The sequence below is a fragment of the Diadema antillarum genome, unplaced genomic scaffold, assembly GCF_040938485.1.
Source record: "Diadema antillarum isolate AM-2024a unplaced genomic scaffold, OU_Dant_1.0 seq00001483_RagTag, whole genome shotgun sequence".
Lineage (NCBI taxonomy): Eukaryota > Metazoa > Echinodermata > Echinoidea > Diadematoida > Diadematidae > Diadema > Diadema antillarum.
Window position 1 is genome coordinate 54,712 of NW_027272222.1, and position 11,290 is coordinate 66,001.

Here is an 11,290-nt window from a genome sequence, read left to right on the forward strand (position 1 = left end):
TTTAAAAACTGGAATTACCTTCGCAACTTTAAGCTTCCGAGGGAATATACCATTTTCCAAAGATGAATTAAATATTGCACATAAAGGTTCCATTACAAAACAAATAGATTTCTTAAATACATTGACATGGATATCATCGTCACCAGGACTTTTGTTTATATTCAGATCACTTACAATGGTTAATATTTCGGCAGTTGTGATAGGTTTAAAAAACATGGATTGGCTTTGTGCAGGTTTGTGCAGGTAAGTATGAATAGATTCAGATGAATCATTTACGTCAGAAATAATACTGCTACCTATAGTGCAAAAATATTCATGAAAAAGTTGTGCGACAGAGTCTTTATCATCAATAAGATGACCATTGATTTGTAATGAATCTATACAGTTACTCTGTCTTTGTTTATTCATGACATCATTTATGATAGACCATGTTTTCTTTAACTTCCCACGCACGTTGTTAAATTTCCAATGAAAATATTCACGTTTTCTCTTACGTATTACCTTATTTACCATATTCCGATATTGTTTGAATTTCTGTTCATTATTAACACTACGATTCTTAAGATACTTACGATACAATAAATACTTCTTTTTACACATTTTCCGTAGTGTACTATTAAACCATGGTTTATCCTTCTTTTTCAATCTGTGTACACACTTCTGCAATGGAAAACACTCATTATAAAACAAGAGATACTTGGCAAGAAAGGCTTCAAATTGTTCATCCACACCATTTCTGTTTACAACGTGTTCCCAATTACAAGTTCAAAGCATATTACAAAAATACTGTATGGAGGAGTCATCAAAGACATGTTGAAATCTGTTGTGATCTGTATTACTCTTACGACTGCATCTTATGACAGCAAATATCGGTAAATGGTCACTTATATCACATGTGAATATCCCTGAGACAACAATATTCTCTAACTTATTAATAAAAATATTATCGAGGAGTGAAGATGACTGTGTTGTTATTCTAGTGGGTTTTGAGACTACCAGAGAAAGTGAATATGACGAAAACATATTAATAAAGGAATCAGAAAACAACATAGATGAAAGTAAATTAATGTTGAAATCACCAGCCACACAGCAGTTTTTCTTTTCCCTCATCTTATGAAAAGGCAATTCTAGGGCATTCAGAAACTGGGAAATAGATGCAGCAGGTGGCCTATATACAACCATTACAATAATATTTTCATTATGACAGCATATCTCAATACAAACTGTTTCAATGTTTTCATCAAATAATTCCAAATCTTGTCTTCGTTTAAATTTTAATTCACTACATATGTAAAAACCCACTCCTCCACCACGTTTATCATTACGTCTATTATCTATAAATACATGTACATAATTTGGTAGTAGGCAAGATGAGTATTCTTGTGGCTTAAGCCAAGTTTCTGATACAGCAATGAGTGAAAACCTATGTCTGAAAGTTTGTAAAAAAGTGTCCATATAATTAAAATTCTTCTTTATACTTCTACAATTAAAATGACATATCGATAAATAATTAGTCGTATCTAAATCATCCACGAGATTATCAAAGTCCATTGGAAGATAATAACTACAATCATGTTCAAAATATCCACTTTGAATATGCTGGTTGAAGTTACCATAACAGTTTGGGCATTGCACATTGCTATTATCCAGATTAAAATCAATTTGCCGATGACAAATAACACATTCATGTACAGACTTAAAAGACATTAAAACAATAAGAAATCTAATATGTTAAAATAAAAGAAGCTAAAAAATGTAAAAAAGCACAGGGTTTAAACAAAGGGTAATACAAGAGATGATGCCTGGAGAATTAGTACATATCATATTGCAGCTGTAATACTATAAAATCCGGTGTGGTGACAGCATATAATCATATGTAAATTTACAATTAAAAGAATTCTACCTGTAAAAGCTCAGCTGAGTTACATTCTATCCAGATCGCTCTTGTTGTGGATTTGCCTTCGCATCGTCTTTCCTCCATATGTTTTGACAGAGACCAGGATTCTTCCGTCTACTGACCAGGCAGCGAGAATGTTTTTAATAGATCAAAGCCCAAATAGGCCTATTTTGTGTTGTATCAAAAACATTCAGTAGAATCTGAAGAGAAAATTAATTCCAAGCATTGTGACCCCTCACTTGGTGAAATTGAATGAAGAATGTAAGCATTATGGCAATTCATATGCAAATACCCCTAAAATAAATGGTTAAAAGAGGTCACACATGATAATAATGTTAATCACAACATGTGAAAGTGACTAATGGACAAACATAAAACTTGTAATGAAATTTAACACCCCTTGTGGGCGTTCAATTTTGTTTCATTTTCTATTTAAAAAGAGTTTGAGTTGGGGTATTTTCATGAAAACAATCACTGTGCCAAAATGTTCAGTCGATTTTCAAAAATTTAGGTGCCAAAATGTTTTCATTAAAACCTATTTAAGATTAGGTTAAAAGCAGTTCATTCAAATGTATTTGTTTAAACCTTATTGTCCGAAAACAAAGAGATAAATTTCACGTGACAGCCAGAAATCCACCCTGTGAATATCAATGTGGATTGCTGCTAAGGGATATTTGCATATGAATCGCTTTTGTGCTTACATTCTGTATTCAAACTCAACAAAAGAAAGTTCAAATTGTTTGGAATTACGTTTTCTTTCAAATTCTGTTAAAAGTTGTCTGATACAAGACACAATATTCAAGCTATTATCAAAAGACAAAGTGGTTTGTTACATCTGTGACGTGTGTATAAATTTTTCATGAAGTATGGAATTAACATATATTGAGAAAATAAAGTAACACAGTATGACTTCACTTTGTCAAAAGTATTCTGAATTCTCATCCTGTGTAACTGTACAAACCACAGAAGCGGTAAGCGATATGCAGTCAGACCGCAGCACATATGCTAATGAGCCGATCCGGCAAGATTTATTCAGCACTCTCGTTGACGATCTTTGCGTTCGAAAGGTGTCTCGTACGTGCAAGATTTTGCGAGAGTTTGACAGGGCTATGGTTTTCACAGTGTAGCGACTTGTACATACATTCATTATAGCTAAAAGTCACGGTTAATTGTTCTCCAGACTTTGATCTTTATTTTGATACCAAATTTGCGTATAATATCGGTTCTTATCATGACGATATAATCAATTGAATTTGTGTAAATTTTACCTGCTTTTCACGGAAGATTTTGTTGTCTAAAGTTCGTTTTTGGTTCCTGACTGGATTAAGAAACTGTTGTTTCTGATTTTGGCTTTTTTGTAGAGAGGAAACTTAGATGCTCATCATATATTTGAGTCAAGGAGACACAAGCATGATTTATACTAGTTTTTCCGTTTTGAAACGTCTGTAAAATTCACTCTTAAGCCGGAAGTATGCTCCACACAAAGTGTACAGTGGCGCGAAAGAGCTCTCTCATTGGACAGTGCTTGCATTCAGGGCTTGAACTTGGCTTGAAGTACACGCGTGCCTGCATGCAAGCATGCGCTATGCACACACGTGGCATGAAACCGTAGCAGCGTAATGACGTAATGCAAGCGCTAAATTCTTTTGACGTCTTGAACGTGTACTTCACGAATTACTTTTTTCATCATTTTTCAAGCTCAAATTACGCTATGATATTTTTCATTTACAATAATTTGAGTAACATGTGACGATAGCTTACATATATTCCTTGAATTTGATACCAAATTTGTGAATGTAAGGTGCATTTTTGTTGCCGAAAGCCCAAGGACAAAATCCCCTTCCGCAGCTCATTACATATGCAAGCCTCGAGCGGGCTTGCATACGAGTTGAATAAATACGAGCGAATTATCGGGTGCTGCGGACTGACTGTATGTCAGCTTTTCATTTCAGACTTCTGTAATTTCTACTCATTAACAAAATCATCATCGTAATCAATGTCTGGCTCCTCCTCCTCTTCATCCTTCTTCTGAAGCAAGTCAATGAGGGAAGTGGGAAAGATAGGGCCACTTAACCACACTGGCTCCATGATACCGAAGGCTGTCTTCTGCCATCCTTGTCCAGGATCAAAGGAGTTATATACAGAGCACCAGAAGATTGGCTGGTCAGCTCTCTTTAAGATGGCAAGGCGATGGGTCACACATTTAATGTGTGAGATAAGGTTGTCTCTGCGAGGTGGGAGTATGGAGAAATCCACTTTGGAGTTGGTCGTCAGTTGTTCGCCCTCTCCCACCATCTGCCTCAGGATAATGCTGCGGTTAATAGACTTCTCCCAGGCCTCATGGTCATACATTAGGCATGTGAATGCCCCAATGTCATCTGTCACCTCTGGCTCTACAGACCACCCATCACCAAGATTTCTGAGGGGGATAAAACATTGGCACATTATAAAGTTATGTTTTAAGATTTAAGCAGTGTTTATTATTATGTAACATTGAACAATTTACTATAGATTTCAGTAAAATATTGCTGAAATTTTAATATCAGACTACTCTCACCTGAATGCTGTGTGGTACATGAGGTGGCTTTGTAGATTCTTTAGGGGTCCAACTTTGCCCCTACCCTTGAAGGCACTTGTTACATCTTCCCCGGTAAACACATGTGTCCAAGTACTGTGGTACAGTAGTCAGCTCCCTTTGATTCTGTATGCCAGTTCACCGACATTCACAATCTGGCAATGCTTGACACTCTGTTTATAAAGGAAGATAGTGAGGGTGATGGAGTAAGCATGGTGCAAGAGGATCAAGAAAATGTTTGTGTCTTGCGACCTCACCACAGCTGCTTTGTACCCAAGCTTAGTGGAATACTCGAGGTAGAGCACTACCCTGGTGGCCATCTCTTGGTTAGACAGCAGCTCATGGATAGAGCTTATTGTCTCCTGGGACGCATCATTGTGTGAACAAAAAGAATGTAACAGGAATTACTTGAGCTTCAGAGAATGTGATTTCTGTTACACTCCTTTTGTTTACACAATGATGTGTTCCAGGAGACGATACGCGATATCCATGAGCTGCTGTCTAACCAGGAGGAGAGGACACCAGGGTCGTGCTCTACCTCAAGTGCGCCGCTAAGCTTGGGTACAAGGAAGCTTTGGTGAGGACTCCAGACACAGACATTTTCTTGATCCTCTTGCTCCATGCTTAATCCATCGCCCTCACTACTACAATGTATCTTCCTTAATAAATGGACTGTCAAGCATTGCCAGATTGTGAATGTCAGTGAACTAGCATACAGAATCAAAGGGAGCTGATTACTGTACCACAATACTTGGACTGTATGTGTTTACCGGGGAAGATGTAACAATTAAAGTGCCTTCAAGGGTTGGGCAAAATTGGACCCCTAAAGAATCTACAAAGCAACCCCATGTACCACACAGCATTCAGGTGAGAGTAGTCTGATATAATAATTTCAGCAGTATTTTACTGAAATCTAGTAAATTGCTCAGTATTATATTATGATAAACACTACTGAAATCTTAAAACATGACTTTATAATGTGCCAATGTTTGTTTGTTTTTTTATGCCTCCGCAACGAAGTGGCCGGAGGCATTATGTTTTCGGGTCGTCCGTCCGTCCGTCCGTCCGTCCGTCCGTCCGTCCGTCCGTCCCGTTTTGTTTTTGTCGATATCTCAAGAACCGTGTGGTGGTTTTACATCAAACTTGGTATGAGGGTATATCCTTGGGGGATAATACTTTGTGTGGATTTTAGGCTCACAGGGTCAAAGGTCAAAGGTCACAGGTTTATTTTGTGAAAAAAAATTTGAAATTTCATGTTTTTCTCCATATCTCGCAAATGGTTCAAGGTATCTTCATGGAACTTAGTATATATATGCTTGTACCGATGGGCAGTGATTATCTAGGGAAGTTGGGGTCATGGGTCAAAGGTCAGGGGGTCAAAGGTCAAGGTCAACTCCTCAAAATATCACTACTTTTCTTAAAATGCAATAGGCTGAAGGTTTTTTTTTTTTTTTAACTTGATGTATGGCATGTATTACCCAATATATATTTTTGGGAAATTTCTTGCCAAAAGGTCAAAGGTCAAAAGGTAAAAGGTCAAGTGAAAGTGCTAAATTGCACTTTTTCCTCCATATCTCGAAAGTAACTCAAGGTATCATCATGAAACTTACATATTTATGCATGTTCAACCTAACAGTGATTCTCTTTGGAACTGTGAGGTCAAAGGTCAAAGGCCAGGTTTAGATAATGCTATTTTCCCATTTGATACTGAAATTATACTTTTTCTCAATACCTTGAAAATTACTCAATGCATAAACTTATAAAAGGGTCAAAAGTCAAGTAAAAATCATCAGTTCCCCAAATACCTGCACTCTGACATCTTAATCATTCATCCAATTGAACCTAGTTCTAGGAAAGTGAACATTCAGCACATTTGTGTCAAACCTGTCATTTTAATATTTTGCCAATTGTGTGAAACTGTCATCACACATTGTCAAGACATTGTACTATAGACCTATTAGGAGAACCATGCATTATGGCGGAGGCATATCAGTAGCCGTAGCGATATATCTAGTTCCCTCAGAAATCTTGGTTATGAGTGGTCTGTGGAGCTAGAGGTGACAGATGACATTGGGGCATTCACATGCCTTAAATGTATAGCCAAGTCTATTAATGTCATCGGCAGCATGCTGAAGCAGATGGTGGGAGAGGGCGAGCAACTGATGACCAAATCCAAGGAGGATTCATTCATCACCTGGCAGAGACAACCTTATTCCACACTTTCAACGTGTGAACCACCACCTTGCCATCTTCAAGCGAGCTGACCAGCCAATCTTCTGGTGCGCTAACCCCTTTGATAATGGACAAGGGTGGCAGAAGAAAGCCTTCAGTATCATGAATCCGGTGTGTTCAAGTGGCCCTATCCTTTCCACTTCCCTCATTGACTTGCTTCAGAAAATTACTGAGGAGATGAAGGAGGATGAAGAGGAAGAAGAGCCAGGCGTTGATTACCATGATCGTTTTGATAATGACTGGAAATTACAGAAGTGTGAAACGAAAAGCTGTCATATCGCTTACCGCTTCTGTGTTTTGTATAATTGCACATCATGAGACTTCAGAATACTTTTGATAAAGTGAAGTCATACTGTGTTACTTTTCTCGATATACGTTAATTCCATACTTCATGGAAATCATATATTCAAGTCTCAAAATGTAACTAACCACTTTGTCTTTTGATCATAGTTTAAATATTATGTCTTGTATCAAACAACTTTTAAAAGAATTCGAAAGAAAAGTTGATTTCAAACAATTTGAACTTTCTTTTGTTGAAATTGAATACAGAATGTAAGCACAATAGCAATTCATATGCAAATATTCCAAAATCAGTTGCCGCAATCCACATTGATATAGCAGTCTCTATTCACAGAGTGGATTTCTGGCTGTCGAGTGAAATTCATATGTTTATTTTCAGACAGGAAGGCTTTAAACAAATGAAGATCTTGCAACCAAAAGGTGCTAAATCCATTGAAAAATGATGGATTTAGCGCGTTTTGGAAGCAAGGTCATAAAATACGTTTGAATGAACCACTTTAAACCTAATCTTGAATAAGTTTTAATGATAACATTTTGGCACCTAAATTGTTGAAATCGATTGAGCATTTTGGCACAGTGATTGCTTTCATGAAAATACCCCAACTGAAATAGAATGCACACAAAAGGTGTTAAATTTCATTTTAGGTTTTATTTTTGTCGATTACTGTAAACGTGGAAATTTTCGCGGTACATTAATTTTCGCGGATTTCGCGCTACGTTCGGCTAGCGCGAATTCAAAAACGCGCGAATATATCTTCACAATTTTCTATGCACATTTTGAACGGGATGAATTGTGTGCGCTTCATCGATGATACTGCTACGTAGTACAATGTACAGGCATGTTTACGCTACGAGCTGTGCGAAGAGACGATAGATTGCTGTGTATTGTAGCATGCATGTGTGTGTGAGTGTGGTCTGTGTCCTCGAACATGTTGTAAGTATTGTGCGTGTACGTGTGTGTAGCGTAGAGAGCGACGCTCGGCTGAGTTTCCGGCCGCGATCCTCCAATCCCATTGGCGCAAAAAAAAAAAAAAATGTTGCTCCCATTGCATGCCCCCCCCCCCCCCCAAGCTGAGGAATGTGGACGACGTCGTGCATTTCAAGACGTACTGTAGTGAGCGCGTACCTACATACCGTGCATTCCGATTGGATTGTATGCGTGTGTACGTGGTAAGTATATTTATGTGATGAAATCGTTGTGTGTCATGCTAGGCGTACCGGTATGCGGTACGGTATGCGGTCTATGTATGCAACGCGCATGCACTAGATTCCTAAGAGTGTTTGAATTTTTCCCGGGATTTCCTTCCGTTGGCAATTCGATCTTAGCGAAAATGCTTCGTTATTTTAAGCCAGTATCGAAGACAGATAATCTACAGCTTTTTCCAAAGCCTGCCAACAAGATCTTGCAAGAGGATGGACTTGATCCAGCATCCATCCGATCAGCAAATGAGGAGATTTTGAAGAAAGTGGAAGAAGATTCATCGGACCAAACGCTTGGGTCTACGTTGTCTGCCGCTAGTTCTACTAGTGGCGGCAAAGTGAAACCCAAGCGTGGGCCGTATGGAGTCTACTCCAGCCAGCTTCGTGCAAAGATTGGCAGATACGCAGCTGAAAATGGCGTTGTTGCGGCGGCAAGAAATTTCACCAAGGAACTCGGACGCCCTGTCAACGAGAGTACGGTGAGAGGGATGAAGAAGGCCTACCTCGGAAAGCTGGACGAAGCTATCCCTGGACCGATCGACGAACTTGCCCGTCAGCACCGCGGCAGACCTCTCATGCTTGGAAAGGAGATGGATTTGAAGGTCCAAAAATTCATCAGGGCTTTGCGCGAGAGTGGAGGACCTGTATCAACCCCTCTGGTGGTAGCGGCAACGAAGGGACTGTTGAAAAATGAGACCCCTCCAATTCTGTCGGAATTTGGGGGACACCTAGTCATCGAGAAGACTTGGGCACGCTCTTTGCTACAGCGCATGAACTTCACGAAGCGGAAAGGCACGAAAGCAGCTCGGAAACTCCCTGATGACCTTGAGGCATTGCGGGGGAAGTTTCAGCGGCGGATTGGCAGGCGTGTCCGGAAGTACAACATCCCAGACGAACTGATCTTGAACTGGGATCAGACTGCCGTGGAAGTAATTCCATCTGGGAGCTGGACAATGAATCATCGTGGGGAAACGCAAGTGGAGATCAAGGGAGTGGATGACAAGAGGCAGTACACTGCCCTTCTTGCATGCACCATGAGTGGCGAGCTATTGCCTCCTCAGATTATCTATCAGGGGACCACTGAGAGATGCCATCCAAACATCAACTTTCCTCGAGATTGGGACATCTGGCATAGCGTCAGTCACTGGAGTACAAGCGACACCATGGTGCGCTACATCGAGCGGATCATTGTTCCATATGTTCGGCGCACTCAGGAGAGGCTGAACACCACCGCTCCTCCACTTCTCATCTTCGATGTGTTTGCTGCCCATCGTACTGATGACGTTAGGAGAGCAATCACGGAAGCAAGTGGTCTGTGCGTGTTCGTTCCACCTACATGCACGGATGAAATGCAGCCTCTCGATGCTACTGTGAATGCCAAGTACAAACAGGTGATGCGCACGCAATTCCAGATGTGGTTTGCCGAAAAAGTGGCAGCAATGGTAGCGCAAGGGCTTGGAGCGGCTGACATCGCGTCTCGATTGGATTTACGCACGGCCACCATCAAGCCTGTACACGCCCAGTGGCTTATCCGCACCCAAGCGATCGTGTCAAGCGAGGCAGAGATCATCAAGGAGGGGTTCAGGAAAACTGGAATCGTGCAGGCGGTGTACGATGCTCGTGCAGGTCCCGTACCCCCATGTGCTGACAGTGACGCCGAAACAGGCGAATGGGATGACGAGTAGACATCTCCCCAACTTCTTCGTGACTTTCAGTTCTAATTTGCCTGTTGTTTTTGACTTCGGATGTAGGCCTACTTGTTTTCTTTTTTTTTTCTGTGGACGCATCCAGTGATTGTTAAGAGTTGTCCATTGATATTGCCGTTGCAACATGTTCAGAATGGAAAGTTATGTTCCAACTACGAACCAGATCAGATGTTGAATAACGTTACTGCTGTTGTTAGTGTTCACTCAGCATGTTTGTACTGTAACCTGGAATCAACTTCAACTGCTTGATGAGCTTGGAATGCAGCAATTGATTTGGAATACAATGTATTTACCTAGCTTTGACTCTGAGCAGCTGCCGTAAAAATGTTCGGTGTGGATGTTTTTGGATAAACTTTGGAAATATTACATCTCCAATCTTTGGAAATGAGCTGGAGGCAGTGGAGCATCTACACTAGTATTGGTAAGTTAAAAATCTGAAACGTGCCGAGATTCATTGTTTTTGTAAACGTCTACGAGTACAGTACACATGTGCTCTCTAGCTCTGTGGCCATGCGTACCGGCCTAGCAATAAAGTAGCGTAGCAACATAGCACTAGCAGTATTATCGCACGCACCGCACGCACCGCACGCACCGCACGCACCGATGCTACATTCCCCCGTGACTACGGTACTACAGTCACAGCTGTACTACAGTCACAGCTGTACTACGTATTTGAGTGCTTGTACTCGCAGTCGAGCCGCTCGCTACGTCGCTTGTCGTACGCTGGCATAGCAAGCTATGTAGCAGAGGCTTTGGATGAAAGGAGTGAATGTGTACTACAGTAAAGTAACCTGCTGCAGAGCGCGAATTTAAGAACCCGCGAATACGTTTTCGAGCCGCTCAGCGCGAAAAATTAATCGCGCGAAAATATTGACGTTTACAGTAGTCACTTTCACATGTTGTGATCAAAATTAGTATGTTTCACATCTTTTGACCTGTTATTTTAGGGGTATTGTTGGGGGTATATGAATTGCCACGGTGGTTACATTCTTCATTTGATATCAACAAGTGAGACATCAATATGCTTGGAGTTCATCTTTTTTTCAGATTCTGTTGAATGTTTGTTTTTTTTTATACAAAACACCATATTTCAGCTATGATCTAAAGACAAAGTGTTACGTCACTTTTGTGAGGTAGTTTGTCATGTATGTATACGGATTATTTGGGTACTCTACAGTGTAAACGACACTAAATTTTTCACATTTTTGGACCTTTCTCGCATCAAACTTGCTTTAATCATGTAGATAACCATCTCAATCGATTCCTCATGCAACATTTACCCTGAAGAAATGTTCTATTTGTCCTTGTGAAGTTCAAATGTTATAGAAATTAATGATTTTCCTCGCAAATCCAAGATGGCCACCAATGACCCCCATGGGA

General features: G+C 40.3%; 1 protein-coding gene across 1 annotated transcript in view; it reads left to right on the plus strand.

Moving 5' to 3' along the window:
- Nucleotides 1–11,290, plus strand: part of LOC139709960 (uncharacterized) — a 72,641-nt gene that overhangs the window by 42,809 nt on the left and 18,542 nt on the right. The window lies entirely within an intron of this gene.